The sequence below is a fragment of the Sciurus vulgaris genome (genome assembly GCF_902686455.1).
Source record: "Sciurus vulgaris genome assembly, chromosome: 6".
NCBI lineage: Eukaryota > Metazoa > Chordata > Mammalia > Rodentia > Sciuridae > Sciurus > Sciurus vulgaris.
In genome coordinates, this window is record NC_136466.1 from 22339039 (window position 1) to 22362574 (window position 23536).

At 40.5% G+C, this 23536-nt stretch overlaps 1 pseudogene across 1 annotated transcript; it reads left to right on the plus strand.

Moving 5' to 3' along the window:
- Positions 1-22370: 22370 nt before the first annotated feature.
- LOC306664034 (MOB kinase activator 3C-like) lies at positions 22371-23109 on the plus strand (annotated as a pseudogene). The gene has a single exon. The product of its transcript is annotated as an MOB kinase activator 3C-like (transcript).
- The last annotated feature ends 427 nt before the right edge of the window (positions 23110-23536 follow it).

Consider the following 23536-nt stretch of genomic DNA (forward strand, 5'->3'; position numbering starts at 1 on the left):
TACCTCTATTCTTCCTTAGCCACCTAGCTCCTTAATTGTGAGTTAGCATCCACATATCAGAGAAAACATTTGGCCTTTGTTTTTTTGGGTTTGGCTTATTTCACTTAGCACGATAGCCTCCATTTCCATCCATTTACTGGCAAATGCCATAATTTCATTCTTCTTTGTGGCTGAGTAATATTCCATTGTGTATAAGTACCACACTTTCTTTATCCCCTCATCTTTTGAAGGGCACTGAGGTTGGTTCCATAGTTTGGCTATTGTGAAATAAGCTGCTATAAACTTTGATGTGGCTGCGTCACTGTAGTATGCTGATTTTTAATCCTTTGGGTAAAAACCCAGGAGTGGGATAATAGAGTCAAATGGTGGTTCCATTTCAAGTTTTCTAAGGAATTTCAATAATGTTTTCCAGAGTGGTTGCACCAATTTGCAGTCCCATCAGCAATGTATATGTGGATCTTTTCCTCCATATCCTTGCCAACATTTATTGTTGTTTATATTCTTGATAATTGTCATTCTGACTGGAGTGAGATGGAATATCAGTATAGTTTTGATTTGCATTTCTCTTATTGCTAGAGATGTTGACCATTTTTTCATATATTTGTTGACCATTCATTTTCTTCTTCTGTAAAGTGTCTGTTCAGTTCCTTTGCCCATTTAGTGATTGGGTTATTTGCTTTTTGAGTTCATTATATGTCCTGCAAATTAATGCTCTATCTGAGGTGCATGTGGCAAAGATTTTTCCCATTCTGTAGGCTTTCTCTTCACATTATTGATTGTTTCCTTTGCTCAAAAGAAGCTTTTTAGTTTGAATCCATCCCAGTTATTGATTCTTGATTTACTTCTTGCACTTTAGGAATCTTGATAAGGAAGTTAGTTCCTAAGCAGACATGGTGAAGGTTTGTGCCTACATTTTTTTCTATTAGGCACAGGGTCTCTGTCCTAGTGTCTAATTCTTTGATCCTCTTTCAGTTGAGTTTTGTACAGGGTGAGAGATAGAGGTTTAATTCCATTTTGCTACATAGGGATTTCCAGTTTTCCCAGCACCATTTGTTGAAGAGGTTTTCGTCTTTAATAAGTGTTACCCAATCTGTGTTCCATGGGACCACACTCCACATTGCTCTGTGTTCAAGAAAGCTTGGGAAATGCTACATCCTCAACCCCTGGCTTGGAGATGCTCATTACACATTAGCCTATTAAAGGAACTGGGACTTCCTGCTGTAAAGAATGCAGCCACATTTAGTTTAACCCAGGTTGTTCCAAATCTAATTGGTCATGGAATCAACCCTGCCAAGACACGTGCCATCCCACAACAGCCTGTTCCACAAAAACATATTTGAGAAGGAAGATGATTCTGGTTCATTTTTGCACGTAAGGCAGTTGGGGGCCAGAGAGCCTACCTGGATTGTCCAAGTTCTTCCCACTACCCAGTGGTCGATCCTTCTGTAAAGAAAGCCCTAGTTTCAAGTTCATTGCTGAGATGTAAGGTAGAGTAGTGGTTAAAGAAGGCAAGCGGAGTCAGAGGGCCTGAGTTTACATGCGGTCTTTCCAGCTGTATGTCCTTGAACAGTTTGTTTAGCCTCCCTGGGTCTCATTTTCCTCATAAAGGGGATAATATGGTACAGGTCTCACAAGGCTAATTTGGGGATTCAGTGAGCTAATAAATGAAGTGTTTAGAAGAGCATCTGGCGCAAAGTAAAAAGTTAATTATCACTGTGCCTGGTGGAGTTTTTCATAAAATGAAGTTCACTCGAGTGTCCATGGCCCTCGAGGTAAGGCTGCTGCTAGAGAGCCTGCATTCAGCTGTCCTTGCTGGAGGGAGGCCAGGGATTAGCTGGCAGCTCTGGAGAGGCCTGTTCTCCAGCCTCCGCACTGGGAGGGGCAAGCTCCTATCCACCTTCCCCTGGTACCAGATCAGACGGTTTCCACACTACTTCTGATTCTGTCTCTGGTCTAAGCTCAGATGAATCCTTGCTGGAATTGTGGGTTGGGGAGACTAGACAGGCCTGGGAGAAGGAGCTGGGGTAAGTGCAGCATCCCACAAGGGCACTGGCTTTTGAGCTGGATGGTCCTGGTTGCGAACTCAGGCTATGGCTTTCTACTGGCGTGATTTTTGGCAAGCCACTTAACTCCCCCGCATCTCATTTTCTTCATTTGTAACATGGAGATAATAAGGGTACCTGCTTCCCAAGTTCACTGTGATACACAAAGTAATAGTAATTCTTGTTTAATAAGTATGTTTTATTTGGTTACATGTCAGGCCCTGTTCTGCAATTTATGACAGTGTTATGACAGCAAATGTCATAACACAGAAGGTCCCTGCTGTCATAGACCTTACTTTCTAGAGGGGGTAGATATATCACAAGTAGGCAAAGAAATAAAAAATAAATGAACAAAAAGAAAATAAAATAGGGTAAGAGCCGGAGTGTGCATGATAAGATTGTCTGAGACGTCTTCCCTGAGTGGTGTGATGTTTAAACTGAGATGTGACTGACAGGCAGTTAGATCTCTGTTTCCGGATTCCCTCCCCCTGAGTATTCCGCTCCCTGAGTTGCAGGCCTCCCTCCTGCTTCATTCCTAGGAGAGACACTGAGGACTATGCAGCTTGTCCTTCCCTTGGGCAGATTGACATTGCCAAGTCTCCTGGGCTGGCTGCACATTAATTTTCTGCCAACACAGACACACTGGAAATTCTGGTTTGCAAACAGGACCTGAATGAGAGACCCAAAGGAATCCAGAGTGTGGGTTAAGGTTTATTCTGGGCTTGTCAGGTGAGGCAGTGGGTGAGCCTCAACCCTCCCACTCCCCAAACTTCTAGGGCTCCGCCCGGCCATAGGCGAGGTGGCTGCACATCCCCTGGAGCCTGGGGAAGCGGAGGAGGGACGAAGTCCCGCCCACAAGGGGTGTAGGCACACTCTCCTGCCTCGGGATTGGTTGCAGACCCAGGCGATGAGCCAATAAAATGCCTCACCCCCCCCCCTTTTTTTTTAGTTGAGCCAAAGAGAAACAGAATAATTACCTGTATTTTGGTCCACAAAGGACGTTGCCAGCCTCAGCAAAAGCAAGGCGCTGAAGCAACTCGGTGAGACCCTGTCTCTAAATAAAATACAAAATGGGGATGCCGCTCAGTGGTCCAGTGCCCCTGAGTTCAATTCCCCGGTAACACCTCCCCCCAGAACAACAACAACAAAAAGAACTTAGCCTTCCTGTCTCTTGTAATCCTGAAATGGAAAGCCTGGTCTGTAGAGTGCTCTGAGCTTTAGTTAAACCCCAGCAGAAGCAGAAATAGGGAAGGGTCTCACAGATCATTTTTAAAAACGTTTTAGAGGCTCCAAATCTCTTTAAGAATCTGGCAAAAAGTGCCACCTTACTCCAGAAGGATACACACAACCACTTTGCACTGAATTTCAAGGGTTGATGGCCAAGGGGGAGAATATTCTATATGTTTGTATATTTTTATGAGGCAGGGCTTCATAGAGAATAGCAACATATATTAAGTGTGAAGTTCAATGGATTTTTACAGATGTTTACACCCATGTAACTGTCACCCAGATTTTCTTTGCCAGCCCTCAGCATGTCCCAAAGATTTTTTGATAAGACTTTTTTTGGGGCCTTCCCAACACCTACTCCTAACAGATATAAAAATCCCCACCAGCCCTTTGAGAGGGATCCACATTTTATATATTCCTTTAGCCTAAAATTCCACTTCTAAAATATATCTTACAGGTGTCACGGCAAACATATATAAAGAAGTATGTTCAGGAATGTTCATTACAGCAGAATTTACAATCCTTAAACCTGAAAACAGCTTGTCTTACTGACAAATACAGAAACACATTTAAGTTAGAAATGGTCATACATTTCAACATTCTAAAAATGTTCGGTATTCTAAAAAACAATGACGTATAGCCACCTGTGCTAATGCGAGAAAGTATCCAAGTTACATTGCAAGAGAAAAGCAACTTGAGAGACAGCCTATTATGATATCATAATATTTCATATTATGATATCATAATAGCCTATATGATTTCATTTTTAAAAATGATTATACATCTTTGTGGGTAGATGTATGTAATTCTTTTATGGATGTCAAGGAATTTGTGAACAGTGGTGACTGTTTCTTAGGCATAGGGTCATTAGGGTCTCGTAGTCTTCATTTTGTGCCTTTCTGAATTATAATTTATGCGTTTATTTTTTTAACCATAAATCTAAGTGACTTTTTAAATTTAATATTTAATATGTTCTGATGCTTATCATTTTAAGCAGGAAAGGGGTAGGGGTGGAGGTCATCTTTCGGATGCTAGACCAGTATGCAGGAAGAGGAGGGTCAATCTTTTTCTGCAGCTTCAGCCCTACATCCTGCCTCCAGCCCCCTCCTGCTAGAGGAGCTAAGGAGAGAGGAAAGTTGGTCATAGTGGTGGAACTTTGGTGTCAGACAGGCTTGGCTTTGTGTCCCAGGACTAGCACTGACCAGTTTTGTGGTCTTGGGCAAGACTCTTAACCTCAATAAACCTCACTGGGAAATAGTGATAGGGCTGCTTAGCTCATAAAATTTATCTGAGGATAAAAATTATGCAATTAAGTATCAGGCAGACTGAAGTGATGTAGTGAGCCAGCAGCCTCCAGAACCAAGGAACAAGGATTGATCCCTGGAGACTTCAGAGGGAACCACCCTTGCTGGCACCTTGGTTTTAGCCCAGTGACTAAGCCGGAACGCTTGGCTCTTTTGATGGCCCTAAGAGTAAGATTGAAATTTGTGTTGCTTTCTGATGCCATGGTTGTAAGGTCAGATGTGGGTGACCCCAATGGAGTCAGACAAAAGCAGCTGAACAAGGCTTTATTGGGGTTTGGCCCTGGAGCAAGATTCACCAGTCCTCCAGGGTGAAGGCCAGGGTGGAGGGGGCCCGAGAATCCGCGTGAGGCTGGGTGGGCCTTAATAGTTTGGAATTGGTGGGGGAGGGCTTGAGGGTTTAGTGTCCCCCTGGGGTTGGCTGGGGACTCTGTTGATGGACAAGCGGTTGCAAGACGCCACTAGGTTTCTGATGGGTCTGGTTGGTTGTTCTTTGGCACACCCCCGCCCCCATACAGCTGCTCTGACCTCCCTAACAAAGGTTTGGTAGTTTGTTAAAGCAGCAACAGGAAACGAGTATAAGACTGCATCCTCATTCCCACCAAGAGAGCAGTATTTCCAAGGTCTTTCCAAACACCACACATATACTCTGAAAAAAAATCCCAGCGTACAGCAGAAGTTGTTCATCTGTTTGGATCCTTTTGAGGTTCTGAGGCTAAAAACCACTTTCTAAAGTAGAAATGTGCTTATGTTTCAAGTTCATGGGGGCCTAAGGCATGTTCCTGGTTCCCCTAAGGTAAGACCTTCCTTTAAGGACCTCGTTCCTCCTTCCCTTGCCATCTCCCCTACAGCAGGTGGGGGTTCACACCCACGGTCTCAGCTTGGAAATCTCAGGCTGCCAGGGCAAGAACTCCTCAGGGAATCTGGAGTTTCTTGCTCATTTGAAAGATGGAGAAAACTAGGTCCAAAGAAGACCACTTAGGACAAGCCCAGGGACTCCTGTCTCCCAGTGCCTTGTTGTCTTTTTGCCTATAAGTTTTTCCATGTAAGAGGGAGTCTAGGGAAGCATTTGGCTCTTTATTGTTGTTACTGTTGTTTATTTTCCCCTGCCCGGTACTGGGGGTCGAACCCAGGAATGCATCCCCAGCTTTTTATATCTTATTTTTTGAGACAGGGTCTCACTGTTTCCCAGATTGGCCTTGAACAGGTGATTTTCCTGAGTCAGTCTCCCCAGGTACGGAGATTACAGGTGTGCACCACAGCGCCCAGCTGAGCTGCGGTTTTAGAGACACTTCATACCACAGGTGAGTCAGTTTCTTGAACAATCAATCCCAGCAGTAAGTCCTCCATGGGTTGGGGAATATGCTACAGGAGGCCCATCCAGGAACTCCTGACCTCAGGCTTCAGACCAGAGAATAAATTCTGTGTCTTGGAGGCTCACCAGCGTGCAAGGAGGGGCTCAGACAGGGAAATTGCTTTCAGGAAGATATCTTTCTGAACTCCTGGTGTCCTGGGTTCTGCCATAGTCCTATGCAACTGGTTTCTTTTTCCACATCTAGGCTTCTGGTTCCCAGTCTCTTGGACAATAGCTTTGGACTGATTGGAGACAACAGATGAGTGAGATCTTCCAAGGTGAACTGTGCCCAACTCTAGGCAGTCCTGAGTAAAAACAGGGTTGGAAAGAAGGAAACCGGCACTGAGACCTGGCTGCAGTGTCTTCAGCTGGCTGAACCCTGTTCTCTGGACCAGTGCCAGTGATTGACCACTGACACCTTGCCAAGGCGATTGGGGCATTCTAGCTTCTAATCCTTGCAAACAACCCAGGAGGTACGTATTCTTATTATACCATTATTCTATTTTGTAAATAAAGAAATTGATACTCAGAGTAAGAACTTTGCAGTTTCAACCAGTTACTCCCTCCTGCTTGGGGAGTGACCCAAGAGGAGAAAATCAGCTCCAACTCTGTTCCTTTCTCATTTGTTCCTGCCCCTCCTGCCCTCTTCCTCCTCCTCAGTCCCTTACCCACAGCCCTGTATAGTACAACTGCAGTACTTCCAGCCAGTACCAGTTAGCCCTTTCTTTTATGCCAGTTGCTGTTTTAAAGCATTTAACTTGTTGATGCTAATTACAGGCAAGCTGTTTTTGGTGATGGTGGGGGCAATCAATAGGCCTGGGGAAAACAAATTTATAAGTGGAAGATTTATGATGTGCTACCCACTGTGCAAGGCATGGGCATTATGATGGTATGCAGGACGGAGGCAGACCCTGAACTCCTGGACTGGATTCACTGCATGGTCAGTTAACTGTGCAGTACAATTTGATAAAGGCCAAGAAGGTCAAGGACGGAATGGATGGAGAACATCTCTCAGAGCATCTACAACCTAGGCTTCTAGGAGGAAGGAGTACTCTAAGTGAGACACAATGACGGAAAACATTGATCTGTAAAGACTAGAGGGGATGGGGTGGGGGACATGTCTGGTAGACATGGGAAGGTGCGAGGGTCCCAGGGACATGGAGGAGCCCTAAACCCCAGGGAGAACTGAAAAAGGCTAGAGAGGCAGATGTTTAACCACTTTGTTTTGAGTTTGAGTTCTCATGTTATAAAAGGTGGATGATATCTGCCCTGCGGTAGGAGAAGTAAATTAAATGAGAATGTGTGGTAGCAGTTAGTGGGTGGAACCCAGGCTGTCTTGTCTTATTCATAAGTCAGTCACTTATGAACCCGTTTGCTTTTCTCCAGCTCACTGGCAGGCTTGGCTTCTTGTCAGAAAGTGTTTTAAAAAAAATTTCCAACCAGGGTCTCTTTGATGTTACCCCTTTCTTGTCAGTCTGAAACTCCAGAAGCAGAAATCCCTGGGCCTATTCTGACTAATGAAGGTGGAGTCTAGGGACTGCACATTTCTTGCTCTGAGAGCATCTCATGGCCATCTTCCCAGGGAAGCCCTTCCTTGTTGTGTGGAAGCCATGATCTAGCCAGACAGGGAAGCATCTGGGAGCCAGCAGGGAATCTGCTCAGAAGGAAGCCCAGGCAGGAAAATCCCCGTAAGTCGAACACATATGGGGAAGTGGGGACTGACTCTGGGAGCTAGTAACTCTCCCTCACTAGGGGACAGAAAGTCTTTGTCCCTTTCCACTGTGGAATTTATCCCATCTAGCAGTACTGAGGCAGAGCCAGCTCTCGCCCGAGTCCCTCCCAGAGTTATAGGATCTGAGGCAAAGTTAGCATATACCATATGCATCTAAATGATGAAAGGCTCTGTATCACATTAACTGTGATAAAAATGTGCTCTGTCTTTCTGGACGACATAATATGCCTTTTTTCACACTAAATAAAACATTGTAAAAATCATTTTTTAATGACTGAAAGTTGGTAAAAATCCAAATAATTGAATTATCATTATATAAGTCTAATTGTTGGACCAGTGATGTTGGATGGATAAAGAAGAACATATGTGATTCATTTTCTCTTATGCATGTATTCTGTTTATTTTTCCTTGCCTTCATTTAGCAATATTCTTTTTTTTTTTTTTTTTTTTTTTTTTTTTTTTTTTTTGCGGTACTGGGGATCAACTCAGGGCCTTGTGCTTGTGAGGCAAGCACTCTACCAGCTGAGCTATCTCCCCAGCCCAGCAATATTCTTATCATCAAAATTTTATATAGTTGTATTCTTTTCTCCATAATGGAAATTAGACCACCTTTCTTGAGTCACTATACCTCTGGATGTTTTTATTCATTCAGAGAAAGTTTGATAAGGAAAGAGGCCTGGAATTGCCATTAAATTCTTAAAGCAATACCTATATTTAGAAACAAACCATGTATTTCAATATCACATTTGACTGCTTTAATGGGTCATGTTCAATTATTATGCAGAAAGCATTACAAAATATCTCATCTTATAATTTTCACTATCTCTTAAAAAATGTTTGAATTGTAGAGTATTTACTGGAGTGCTGTTTCAAATTTTCAGTTCTGAGGCATTATTAGTAATTCTTCCTAGAAGCAACATCTGGCTCAATTTTTTTTTTTCACCTTTAGTCAAGCATATACTTTGAGCAATAAAAGTCAAAATAATAATTTGCAAACAGGTTAGTTTAGGCTTATTTCTGAATTTTAATAATATATAAAAATTTTTAAGTTTATATTTCATTGGAATGCTGTTTTGCAAATTCCACATGCATTTTCATTTAGGAAAACAAGTTCTCTAAAATTCATAAAACTGTCTTCTAATTCCTTTAAAATAGAAGATGCCTTTTTAAAAAAATGTTAATAGTAATCAGTACTTCATACCAAATAATTTTAATTAGTACAAATTAAAATTTCATTTCTCTAAAGACCATAATTCATTATTTAGTTGAGGATGTTCCATTAGTTAACTCTTTAGTGTATTTTTTACCTTGTCTAAATTTAATTACTTTAACAGCATTTTGTCAGTAATTTCATCAAGCATCTGAAAGTTGTTAGGTGAAATCTGATGTTTCACCAAATGTTTTGTCTTTGAGCAAAGCCATGAAATATTTGCAATCTTCCTGTTATAATAACATGACATAATTAGAGGAACAGTTGGAACCATGTATCCTAGTACCAAATTCAAACTATGTGCTGTGCACGGCACAGACATGTTCCTGGATATTTCAGCTACAAGTTAGGGCCATTAACTAGGTTTGCCCCACAACCTTTTAAATAAATGCCTAAAGTTGAAAGTTGGGTTTTCACATTCTCCTTTGAGGTCGATGTGTCTTTTCTCTGACCTCCAGGCCTGCGTAGTTCAGTTTTCTACACAGTTCCCAGGAGTCTTCATCCCTATTGCCAGTGGCGGCACAGTCCACCAGCCTCCATTGAATTTGGACACAGTTGCCTTTCCTTAAAAAGATGTGCCCTAGAGATGAGGGAAAGGCTTTGCTGGGGCCTAAAGGGTGTGTCAGAGCAGAAGTGTGGGATTCCACATTGCTCATAAGCTGCACTGTGCGTTGGATATTAAAGGTGGCCAGTGTTCTGCGACGCATTTATCACTTATTATAGTGTGATATTCCTGGCCTACAAATGTGTGGCTGGGGTGGAGGGCACGTTTAACTTGGTCTGAGCTGGCGATGGCCAGGCCATCTCCTGGTCACTCTTTGTCGTCGGTAGGTTACTTTTCACTTGTAGAGAGTGCTGTACGCAGATTCTCATCTTTGAAGTTTAGACTTGAGTGGAACCCTTCACTGTAGGCCCTCCGATCTTCGCCCTCACCCTCTCCATCTGGCTGGAAGAGCTTTCTCCTTCCTTTGCTCTCCCAAGACACATGCAGTGGCCCACTCTTGGGATCCCGTGGGATCAAGGCACCGTACGGCATATTGTCACATGCTTAGTGATTACAAGCCCAGATCTGGATCCAAACTTACCAGCCTGTGAATCCTAGCCCCATCCCTTACCAGCTGTGAGACCCGTGCCTCTACCTTCATCTCTAAAATGGGCCAATAATGCAAACTTCCTCCAAGTTGTGAAGTTTAAAGGAAAAAAGTACTTAAAGCTCCTTTTCTGATGCCTGGGAGGAGAAGGCTCACTAAATGCTGATAATTATTAGACTCGCCATGTTCTCCTCACGTGCTCCTGTATGGTCCTGTACATGCATTTTATTCCTAACTCCATGAACTCCCTTATGTCTGTAGCCATAAGTGGATTGTTTCAATTTCTTATTGTGGCAAGATACATATAGCCTAAACATTACCATTTTAAATGTACAGTTTAATCATGTTAAGTACACTAATGTTGTACAACCACCATCCATCTCTAGAACCTTTTTCATTTTACCCCAAACTGCAACTCAACACCCTTTGAATAACATTCTGTCCACCCCCTCCCACCCCCACCCAGCCAGCCCTGGCGACTACCATTATACTGTCTCTATGAATCTGGTCACTTTATGTGCTTCAGGTAGGTGGATTCATACCACCAGTCCTGTGATTGGATATTTTTTTTTTTGTTTTTTGTGGTACTGGGGATTGAACCCAGGGCCTTGTGCTTGGGAGGCAAGCGCTCTACCGACTGAGCTATCTCCCCAGCCCGTGTCTGGATCATTGCACTTGGCGTGACGCCCACAGGCTCCACCCATGCCACAGTGTCTCGGAACCTCCTTTCTTTTTCAGACTGACTTGTGTTCCGTTGTGTCTACCACATTTCGTCATTCGCTTAGTCACTGGTGGGCACTTGGTTTGCTTTGCCTTTGGGGCCGTGGTGAATAGCGCTGCTGTGAACCTAGGTGAACAGATACATGTTCAAGTCTCTGCTCTCCGTTCTTTTGAGTATAAACCCAGAAGTGGAATGTCTGAGTCATATGGCAATTATGCTTAATTGGTTCAGGAACTGCCATTTGGTGTTTGCCTAGCAGCTGCTCCTCTTTACATAGCCACCAACAGGGCGCAAGCATTCCAATTTCTCTACACTCTTGCCAACATTTGTTATTCTAATTTGTGTCGGGTTTTTTGTTATGAGACATTCTAATGGTGTTATTGTGACTTTGTGTTTTTCCCATGATTAGTGATGTTAGCATTTTTTCAGTCCTTTATTGACCATTTGTCTATTTTCTTTGGAGAAATGTCTACTCAAGGCCTTTGCTCATTTTCACTTTGGATTTCTTGTCAAATTTTAGTTCTCTAAATATTCTGGATATTAATCTTTTATCAGATATGATTTGCAAATATTTTCTTTCATGCATAGCCTTTCCAAAGGCCTTTGAGGCACAGAAATTACTTTTCATGAAATCCAGTTTTTTTAAAATATATTTTTATTTTTGACGTATTGATCATATTTATGCGGTACAGTGTAATGTATCAATACGTGTACAGAATGCATAATGATCAATGCAGAGTCATTGGCTTGTCTGCCAGATACATATCATTCCGTGGTGTTAGGAGCATTCAAATCCTGTTCTAGCTATTTTGAAATAACAATTTAATTTGTCAACATGGTTATCCTACTGGGTGTGTAGAACACTAAGTTACTCCTCCCTCATCCAACTGTACCATTATCTATCCCCTTTTCTTCCTCCCCTGCAGCCTTCCCAGGATCTGTAACCAATATCTGTTCTCTGCTTCTTGAGATAAACATTAGCTTCTACAAAAAAGTGAGGCTATGTGGCATTTCTTTCTGTGCCTGACTTATCTCACTTACCATCATGTCCTTCATCTTCATCCAGGTTGTGGAAAGTAACAGGATTTCATTCCTTATTATGGCTGAATAATTATATTGTGCACAGGTACTGCATTTTTGGTCATCCATCTGCTGATGTGAGTACAGATGTCTCTTTGATATACAGATTCCAATGACTGATTTCGGATACATGCCCAGGAGTGTGGGATTGCTGCATCACACGGTGGTTCTATTTTTTAATTGGGGAACTTCCATACTGATTTCCGTAGTGGCTGTACAGTTTACACTCCCACCAGCAGGGTGCAAGGGTGTCCTCTTGTCCACTTTCTTCTGGTGCTTGTCATAGTCTGTCTTTGGTAACAGTCATTCTTATTGGAGGTGAGTGGTCTCTCATTGTTTGGCTCAGTTATAGAGTAGCTGAGGGATGGACTTCAGGCCTGCTAGGCAAGCACTCTACCTTCATTGTGGTTTGGATTAGCATCTCCCTGATTAGCAAAGTTGAACTCTTTTTCATACTCTTATTGACCATTTATACATCTTTTTTGAGAAATGTCTATTCATGTTATTCACCCACATTTTAATCAGATTGTGTCTTCTTGCTGTTGATTTTTTAAAAATATTTTTTACTTGTTGATGGACATAATACCTTTATTTTATTTACTTATTTTTTTGTGTGGTGCTGAGGATCAAACCCAGTGCCTCACATGTGCTAGGCAAGCATTCTACCACTGAGCTACAACCCCAGCCCAAAAGTTTCTTATATACCTAGAAACTAATCTCTTGTCAGATTAATAGTTTGCAAATATTTCTTCCCACTAGGTTAGTTGTCTCTTTATTCTGTTGATTTGTTTCCTTGTGTATGGAAGCTTCTTAGTTTTCTAAATCCCATTTTTCAATTTTTACTTTTGTAGCCTGTTATTGGGTTCCTATCCAAAAATAACTGTTCCCTTGTTCCTTATCAATATCAATGCCCTTAAGCACTTCCCATGTGTGTGTGTGTGTGTGTGTAAAATGTCTTTGTACTGGGGATTGAACCCCAGGGTGCCTAACCACTGAGCTACATCCACAGGCCTTTTTACTTTTTTATTTTGAGACAGTGTCCTGCTAAGTTGCTTAAGGTCTTGCTAAATTGCTTAGGCTGGCTTTGAACTTGCAATCCTCCTGTTTTAGCCTCCCCAGCCTCTGGGATTACAGGCATACACCACCACACCTGGCTTCCCTATATTTTCTTGTAGCAATTACATAGTTTTGGATGTTACATTTCAAGTCTTTGATCCAGTCTGAGTTTTTCTTGCTTTTTTTCTTTTTGTATATGGTGAGAGTGAGGGATCTAGTTTCTTTGTTCTGCATGTGGCTATCAGTTTCCCCCACACCATTAACTAAAGAGACCTTACTTTCTCCAGACTTTTTACTTTTTCTTGCTTTCTTTTTTGAAAATTAGTTGGCTGTAAATACATAGAGTTTGCTATTTTGTTCCCTTGGTCTGTGTGTCTGTTTCTATGTCATTACCAGGCTGTGTTGTTAATAGCGCTTCATTGTATATTTTAATGCCTCCAGCTTTGCTGAAGGTGTTCAGGGTTGCTTTGGCTATTTGGGGTTTTTATGGCTCCATACCAGTTGGAGGAATGGTTTCTTTTTCTGTGAAAAATGTCATTGGTATTTTCTTAGGACTTGAACCTGTAGATCACTTTGAGTATGAATAGGCAAACAGTATTAATTCTTGTAACCTATGAACATGGGATGTGTTTCGTGTGTGTGTGTGTGTGTGTGTGTGTGTGTGTGTGTGTGTCCTCTTTGAGTTTCTTGGGGCTTTGTAATTTTTACTGTAGAACCCCTTCACTTCCCATTCACTTACCTAGTTAAATGTATTCCTAGGTGTATTTTTTATTTTTTATCTTTAGTTATTGTGAATAGTATTGCTTTATTGTTTCTCAGCAATTTTGTTACTGGTGTATTAAAAGGCTACTGATTTTTTTAATATTGAATTTTATATATTGCAACCTTATTGAATTTGTTAATAAATTCTAAAAGCCTTTTGGAATCTTAAGATTTTTCTGTATTTAAAATAACATCATTTGCAGGCAGGCATAATTTGACCTCCTTCTTTCCTATTTGGATATCCTTTATTTTTTCCATATCATGTCGCTATGGCTGGGACTTCCAAAACTACATTACATAAGAGTGGTAAAGCAGACCTCTGTCTTGTTCTTATCGTAGACGAAATGATTTCAGGTTTTTTTCTTTCAGTATGAGGTAGGCTGTAGTCTGTGTTTTTGTCATATGTAGTTCTTATTCTATTGAGGTACATTCCTTTTTTTTTTAATTCTATGTAAATATAGTTTATTTTAAAACTTTTTTTTTTTTTGCGGTACCGGGGATCAAACCCAGGGCCTTGTGCTTGTTAAAAAAAAAAAAAAAAACATTTTGTACAAACTATATTTTATACTTAATGCTTATTTTTTTATTGTGAAGGGATAGTAAATTCTTTAAATGCTTTTAAAAAAACTTTTATTTATCTTCATTAACTTTTTTTGACAGTGATAAATATTTTTTAAAAAATTCTTTTCATACATGTATATAGGGTAATAATGTCTCACAATCTACCATCCTTTATCTCCCCACTACCCCACACTCCCCTCACTCCCTTCTGTACAATCCAAAGGTCCTTCATTCTTCCCTACCTACCCCCCACTATGGATCAGCATCCGCTTATCAGAGAAAACATTCGGCCTTTGGTGTTTTGAGATTGACTTATTTCACATAGCATGTCTACTTTTGTCTATTGTAATGGTCATATGATTTTTATCCCTCTGTGTTCTGTTATGTTTAGTGATTTGCGTATGTTGAACTATCTTGCATCCGTGGATAAATGCTATTTGATCATGATATAAAAATCTTATGTGCTTTTAAATTTGATTCGCTAGTACTTTACAGAGAATTTTTGCATCTATGTTCATCAATAATATTCTGTGGTTTTCTTATTTTCCTATATGTATGTCCTTAATTGATTTTTGGTATCAAGTTAATTCTGGCCTCTTCAAATGAATTTGGAAGAGTTCCCTCCCTTTCAGTACTTTGAAATACTTTGAGAAGAATTGGCATTAATTCTTTTAAATTTTGGTAAAATTCAGCAGTGAAATCATCTAGTCCTGGGTTTTTCTTTGTTGAAGTCTTATTTTTATCACTGCTTCCTAATGATTGATCCTCTATGTCTTACTGGTTCAGTTTTAATAGGTTATATGTATCCAGAAATTTATTTCTTTTAGGTTTTCCAATTAATGGGAATGTAATTTTTCATAATAGTCTGTATATTTCTGTGGTTTTTATATTTCTTTGTAAATTCTTTACAATTTCTGTTGTAAAGCTTTTTTTTTTGCCTCTGATTTTATTCATTTTATTTTCTATCTTGGTTAGTCTAACTGCTGGCCTGTTCATATTTTTATCTTTTTGAAAACCAATTCTTCATGTCATTAATGTTTTATATATTTTTTAAAGTCTCTATTTTATTTCTGCTCTGATCATCATTGTCACTTTCCTTCTACTTATTTTTGGTTTGATTCTTACTGTTCTAGTTCCTTTAGTTGCATTGTTCAGTTGTTTGAAATAATTTTTTTTAATGTAGGCACTTACTGCTATGAACTTATCTCTCGGTATATCTATCTTTTGCTGTAGCCCATAGATTTTTGGTATGCTGTTTTCATTTTCATTGATCAGTAATTTTTTAAATTTTCCTTTTCTCAATTTATTCATTGAACCATGGGTAGTTCAAGAGGATGATGTTTAATTCCCGTGTTTTGGTACAATTTCTAAAGTTCTTACTGAACATTACTTACTGAACTTACTAAAGTTCTTACTGAGTTATAATTTTATTCCATTGTGGTCAAAGAGATATGCTATGATTTTGGTTTTTAAAAAGTTTTTCAAGATTTGTGGCTTAACAGATTGTCTATCCTGGAGAATGTTCCAGGTGTTAAGGAGAATGTGTATTTAGCAACTGCTGGATGAAATGTTTTGTGAATGTCTTTAGATCCATCAGAGCTATAATATAGTTTAATGCCAATATTTCCCTTTCTGTGTGAGTGATCTGCCCATTGATGCAAGTAGGATGCCAAAGTCCCTCATTATTGTTCTATTAGAGTCTTTCTCTCTTTTAGGATTTAATAATACTTGCTTTATATAGCTGGGTAGTCCAATGTTGAGTGCAGATGTCTTTACAGTTGTTATTTCCTCCTGTTGAATTGATTCCTTTGTCATTACCTAGTAACCTTCTTTGTCTCTTTTAGTTTTTTATTTAGTGACAATTTTATCTAATACAAGAGTAGCTACTTCTGCTTGCTTTTGGTTTTTGTTTGTATAGTATGTCTTTTTCCATCCATTGGGTAGTAAACACACAGACTTAAAGAGAAGTTAGTTTCTTATAGGCAGAAGATGATTGGGTCTAGTATTTTTAAATCCAATCTATATCTTTTAATTGAGAATTTAATCCATTTACATTCTAGGTTATTACTGATAAGTAAAGACTTATTCTGTCATTCTATTTTTTTTTTTTCTGGTTGGTTTTCATGTTCTTCCTTTTTTCCTTTAGTTCATCTTTATGACTTAGTGGTTTTCTGTATCAGTAGGATTTGAATCCCTTTCTCTTGTGTCGACTCTATATTGTTGAGTTTAGTCCTTTTGGGTTTTCACCATGGTATAGGGTACTCTTGAGCACTTCTTGTAGGGCAAGTGAATTCCCTGTTTTCGTATGTGTTGGAAAGTCTTTATTTGTTACATTTCTGAAGGATAACTTTGCTGGATTTAGTATTCTTCATGGCAGGGTTCTTTTCTTTTTCCCCACAGGAGTTTGAATAAATTATTCCATTCTTTCCTAGCCCGTAATATTCCTACTTGGAAGTTTGCTGTTAATCTAGTGAGGATTCCCCTATATGGGGCTGGATGTTTTTCTCTTGACAATTAGAATTATTAGTCCTATACCTCTCACAGTTTGAATATAGTATGTCCTGGGGAGGATTTTTGTTGTTGTTGAATCTGTTAGGAATCATGTGAGCTTCCTGGACCTGGGTATCCATTTCTTTCCATGATTTGGAAAGTTTTCAGCAATTATTTTGTTGAATAAGTTTTCTGTGCATTTTATCTTCTCCTGAAATACCTATATGTGAAAGTTTGTTACCTTAATGGTGTCCCTTAAGTCTCAAAAGTTTTCTTCCTTTTTAAGTATTCTTTTCTTTTCAAATCTGACTGGGTTATTTTTAAAGACCTGTTTTCAAGCTCAGAAATTATATCTTCTGCCTTGTCAATCCTCCTGTCGATGTTCTCAGCTGTATTTTTGATTCCATTGATTGAGTTCTTTATAAATATAGGATTTCTGATGAATTCTTTTTATCGTCTTTTTGCTGAATTTCTCATATCACAAATTAGCCTCAATATCATTAAATTGTTTTTATTCTCTTATACTTTAATAAATTTTCTTAAAAATATTCTTTTGAGTTAGTTATCAGACACTCTGTAAACTCCCTTTGCTTTTCTTTTTAATCCTCAGTGTTCCAATTCCCTTTCAATGGGTCTCTTGTTAGAGAGCTAGCCTCTATTCCTTTGGAGGTACCAAACTGCTTGGTTTCTCCATGCCTCTTAGGTCCCTCCATTGGTGTTTGTGCACCTGGTGGGTCAGTTGCTTCTACTAACTATTGAGAGGATTTGGTAGTCAGTTTTTACTGGTGACATTTCCTAGGGAATTGGTTGGACGTACTGCATTGGTTTTGGTTCCAGATGTTCTTTAGTGTCTGTGTAGCTGCTTCATATGTATCAGAGCTGGCGATTCTGTGGATATCTCAGTGGCCTAGGCTGCAGTGGTTGTAGGATTGTACTATCAGTTAAGATGCATGTCCCTTAGATGGGGCAGGTTCATGGTAGCTCTGAGAGTGATATGCCTGAACTGGGGTATGGAGCACCCATAAGTTTATGTGCTATGAGAGCAGAACCACCTGAAGAGTCCAGGTAGCACAGCACAGCATGTCTGGTAGCAAGATGGAATGTTAGTCTGAGGCTGCAGTGTTTGCTTGCCAGACTACACCAAAAGGCATCTGTCTGTGTCCATGGGCTTCATTGCTGATTTTTGTGGGCTTTCTAGTGGCTGACCTGCTCAGGGAGGTCTGCTCAGCTGCTCCTCAGAGCTGAGGGTAGGCAGATGGAGCTGAGCTTCTATTTCTCTGGACCTTAGTAAACCAAGCTTCTGAGAATGGGCTGCTCTATGCTTTGTGGAACCACTGGAGGATGGGTGGGGTTACCTACTTGCTTCCCAGGGGCCATGGTGGACCAAGCCATTCAGGAAAGACTGTTGAGGTTTTTTCCTGGGGTCATGGGTGTGTGGCCAAGGCTGATCATTTGCTTCCCTTGGCTTGTATGGGCTGATATGCTCGGGGCTAGTTGCTTAGCTGCTTGATGAAGTCTATTTTGTCTGAGGTTTTTTTGTTTGTTTGTGTGGGGTTTTTGTTGTTGTTATTGCTTGAGCCTTTCATGTCTTATCCATTATCCAGTCATTGAAAAGTCCAACGTCATGAAGACATATCTTTTAAGACATGAAGACATTTTCTTTTAAGATTTCAATAATATTAGCTCTTACATTTAGACCTTTGATCAATGATATTTTTCTTTGTATAGGATAATTGGATATCTAGTTTTCCTGGAATCACTTGCTGAAAAGATTATTCTTTTCCAATGGAATAATCATGGCACCCTTGTAAAAAATCATGTGGCCATATACGTGATGGCTTTTTGTTTCAGACCCTCTTTTTTCTTTTTCTTTTGTTTTTTCAATATTGGGGATTGAACCCAGGCCATTGCATATACTAGGCAAATGCTCTACCACTGAGCTGTGTTCCTGAACTCAAGACAGGGACTTATCAGGTTGTCAAGGCTGGGTTTGAACTTGTGATCCTCAGCCTCCTGAGTTTCGGGATTATAGGTATAAACCATCATATCTACCTCTCTTCTGTTGATCTGTTTTCCAGCTTTATATGAGTACCAGAATTTTTTTTCTTTTTATTTATTTATTTTTTATCTTTACAAACTGCATTTTGATTCATTGTACATGAATGGGGTACATCATTTGTTTCTATAGTTGTGCACGATGTAGATTCATACCATTCATGTAATCATAGGGTAATGATGTCTGTCTCATTCCACCATTTTTTGTACTCCTTCCCTCTCATTTCCCTCTACATAGTCTAAAGTTCCTCTGTTCTTCTCTCAGCCCACCCCTTACCCCCATTATATATCATCATCCACTTATCAGGGAAAACATTTGGCCTTTGGTTTTTTTGGGATTGGCTTATTTCACTTAGCATGATATTCTCCAATTCCATCCATTTATTGGCAAATGCCATAATATTATTCTTTATGGCTGAATGATATTCCATTGTGTGTATATATACCACAGTGTCTTTATCCATTCATCTGTTGAAGGGCATCTAGGTTGGTTCCACAATCTAGCTATTGTGAATTGAGCTGCTGTAAACATTGATGTGGCTGTGTTACTGTAGTATGCTAATTTTAAGTCCTTTGGGTATAAACTGAGGAGTGGGATAACTGGGTCAGTAGGTGGGTCCATTCCAAGTTTTCTGAGGATTCTCCACACTGCTTTTCAGAGTGGCTGCACCAAGTTGCAACTCTACCAGCAATGTAAAAGTGTGCCTTTTTCCCCACATCCACGCCAACATCTATTATTGTTTGTGTTCTTGATAATAGCTGTTCTAATTGGAGTAAGATGAAATCTTAGAGTTGTTTTAATTTGCATTTCTCTAATTACTGGAGATGTTGAACACTTTTTCATATATTTGTTAATCGCCTGTATGTCTTCTTCTGTAAAGTGTCTGTTCAGTTCCTTGGCTCATTTATTGATTGGGTTCTTTATATTTTTGGTGTAAATTTTATAAGTTCTTTATAAATTTTGGAGATTAGTGCTCTATCTGAAGTGCATGTGGAAAAAGTATCAGACTTTTGATGAAGGTAGCTTTGTAGTAAGTTTTGAGATCAGGAAGCATGAGTCTTCCAAATCTGTTCTTCTCTTTCAAGATTGTCTTGACTACTCGGGGTCTTTTAAGATGCCACATGAATTTTATCTATAGGTAGATTTAGAAATCTATTTCTTTAGAAAACTTCATTGTGATTTTGATACGATTGCATTGAATCTGTAGATAATGTGTAATATTAACACCTTAACAATATACAGGTTTCCAATCCATGAACTTGGGACTTCTTTTTATTTATGATTTCAATTTCCATCAGCAGTGTTTTGCAGCTTTTATCATGAGTATTTCACTTCCTTGGTTGATCGATTCCTGAGTATTCTTTTCAATGCTGAGATCATTCATTCTTGTTGTATAGAAATGCAGCTATTCTTTGTATCTTGGCTTTATATACTACTACTTTGTTCAATTTAGTTACTCTAACATTTGAGTGTAGAATATTTAGGTTTTTCTACACATAAGAGTATATCATCTATGAACAGAGATAACTTTTTCTTAATTTCTTAATTTTTTTGTTTTTCTTTTTGCCTAATTGCTTTGGCTTGGATTCCCATTACTATATTTAGAAGTAATAAAGGTGGGAACTCTTTTCTGTTCCTGAGGAAAAGGTTTCGATTTTTACCATTGAGTATGATGTTTGCTGGGGTTCTCTATATATGACTTTTATTATGTTGAAGTAGTTTCCTTCTATTACTAGTTTGCTGACTGTTTTTTTACCTTTTTAATGAAAAGATGTTGAATTTTGTAAAATGCTACTTCTGCATCAAGTGAGATGAGCGTGCAGTTTTTAAAAACATTCTGTTAATGTGGTATATTGCTTTGATTTTCATATATTGAACCATCCTTGTATTTCAGGAATAAATCCCACTTAGCCATGTTGTATAATCCTTTTAATATGCTGTTGAATTGTTTGCTAGTGTTTTATTAAGATTTTTAAAAATTTTTTTGCATTGGAATTTACAAGGGATATGGTCTATAATTGTAGTTTCTTTTTCCTTATTAGAATAATGCTGGACTCATAATGAATTATGAATTATTCCCTTTGTTTAGTTTTTATCAAAAATCATGAGAAAGATAGGTGTCGATTCTTGAAGTGTGTGTTATGATTCACCTGGGAAACCATCTGATTTAAGCTTTTCTTTATTGGGAGATTTTTTTTTAACAGATTCAATTTTTGAAAAATCTGAATAGATCTATAATTGTCTTTCACTCTTGATAGTTTTGTTTCTAGGAATTTTTCCATCATACCTAGGTTTTCCAGTTCATTGTCATACAATTCCTCATTGTACTGTCCTTTTTATTTCTGTGGGATTGGCATTATAGTACCTACTTTCATTTCTGATTTTAATAATTTGAGTCATCTGTTTTTTTCTTGGTTCCTCTAGCTAAATATTTGCCAATTTTGTTGATTGTTTACAAGAACCAACTTTTTGTTTCATGGATTTTTTTTTCTTTTTAATTTAAAATCTTGAGCCAAAGAATAAACTGGCAGTATGCTACTACCAAATTTCAAAATATTCTACAAAGTTATTTTAATCAAAACAGCATGACATTGGCACAATTGCACACAAACCAGTGAGACACAAATGAGTGTCCAGAAATGACTCTGGCAATATCTACCACCAAAGAATTATCAACAGAGGCACGGAATAGACACGCTGAAGAAAGGACAGCCGTTCAGTACACTGTGCTGGAAACAGGTGAGTCACATGCTGAAGACTGAACCTCGTCACCAGGACTCACGTTAGAAAGATGAATTCAGAATGGATGAAAGACTGAAATATACGACCTGCTGATACCGCCGTTTACCGGTGACGAGTTCTGCTCCTTCTAATGTTGAAGATTGAACACTAGAGAAGCACGCCAAGGCAAGCAGATTAAGCAGGTTTTATTTAAAGCTAATAATACAGACTTCTCCCAGCAGGGAGAAGGGGGCCATGGCTGATGTTCTAAAGTCCCAAGAAGTGAGTGCACCCTACATCTTTTATAGGTTAAATTCTCTTTTGTTCTCCAGTTCTCTCCCCCCCTTACCTCTCCTTCCTGCCTATGTGACTAGGCCTGGTTTTGCATTAAGTGAAAAGCCATGGGCAGGGGGAGGGCCAAGGTGATTCAGGCAGGCAAGGGCCCAAGGGGCATTAATTAGCAGCTCCTAGCTTGCAGTCCTTGATAAAGGCAGGTAAATTTGGTTATCAATGGGTTCTGCAGGTCCTTGACATTCCATTCTCCCAGAGCAGTCTCCAACTTCCAGAGGCGGATGGTTTTATGGCTTCCATTTCCTCGATTTGACCCGATTCCCTATTTCTACACTAACTACCTGTTCCCAATTCTGGCTTCACTGCAACAGGTGCAAGAAGAAAACACAGGAGAAATGACCCTGAAATGGGTAAGGACTTTGCGCACAGGACTCCAAAAGTATGGGGAACAAAACAAAAGTAGAAAAATGGAATTTCAGGAGCTGGCATTGCTTGGCAGGCAGGAGGGCGGCCGCAGCAGCTGGGCAGGACAGGAAGGCAGGCAGGCAAGCAGGCGAGGGGAGTGACCCAGTGTGTTGGCCATGTGACCTCAGCCCAAGGAGGACTTACGCTCTCCTGTCATGGCAGACCTGTGAAGAATCCTCAGGTTCCTGTCCCTGGACACCAAGCCTGGCCATGGCACTCTGCCTGAAGCAGGTGTTTGCCAAGGACCAGACATTCTGGCCACGGAAGCGCTTCAAGCCAGGCACCCAGTGCTTTGAGCTGCACAAGAAGGCACAGCTCACTCAAGTTGGGCCTGGTCCTGTGCAGTGTGGTGGGGCTGCCACCATCGATGACTAGATGGTGCACGTGGTGGACTTCTTCACCACATCAGCCTCGTCTATGGCACCATGGCTGAGTGCTGCAGCGAGTCCACCTGCCCAGTCATGGCCCATGGCCCTGCTACGAATACCACTGGCAGGATGAGTGCCAGTACCGTGGCCTGCGAAGCTCTCTGCACCTCACTGTAGGGCATTACTCATGGACTGGACCGAGGGCCTTGTGAAGGACGAGGATACCTTCGCCCTGCATGCTGGAGTTCCCTTCCCCAAGAACTTCCAGCAGGTCTGTACCAAGATCCTGGCTGTTCCTCTTCCTGCCCATGTCTATATCCACCACTCGGACAGCATCTTCAGCATGGGGGCTGAAGCGCCCGTGGACACCTGCTACAAGCACTTCTGGTTCAGCCCACTGGACCAGCGGGAGCTGGAGTCGCTGAGGGAAATGACAGAGTGGATTTGTCACTGAGCCCGGGCCTGAACTTTGTTGCTCATCAGCTGGACCATCTGAACACAGCGTGGCTGGGGAGGGGATCCTGGGGAGTCTGATGACAGAGGAATCTGAAGGCCCTGGGACCCCTCCACATACCCAACACCTCTGGACTTCTGCTCTCAGACGTCTGCCTGCATGTCCTCCTGACTGTTTCTTCTCTGACCCTTCCCTAGTGGTTCCCAAGCCTATCTGGGGAATGTGGATATGGTTGTGGCTGAGGTGACAGCAAGAGTGTAAGTGAGCACAGATACCAGTGTGAGCATGTGTGTGATTTTGACTATGGGGTGTCTGTCTGTGAGAGAAAGGCCCTCCCTAGCACACAGTAGGCTCTCCATAGATGTTGGGTGAATGGAGGGTTGGATGGATGGATGAAGAGGTTGGGGCCATCAGACTGTGACCACTGTAGGAGTACTGACAGTCATTGTCCCCTCTCAGGGCATCTGACGGTGTCATGCATGAAATGTGGTTGCAGATGTATCTGTATGGTAGAACCTTCCAGGCTACCATCTTCCATGAGCAGGAGTCCTGGG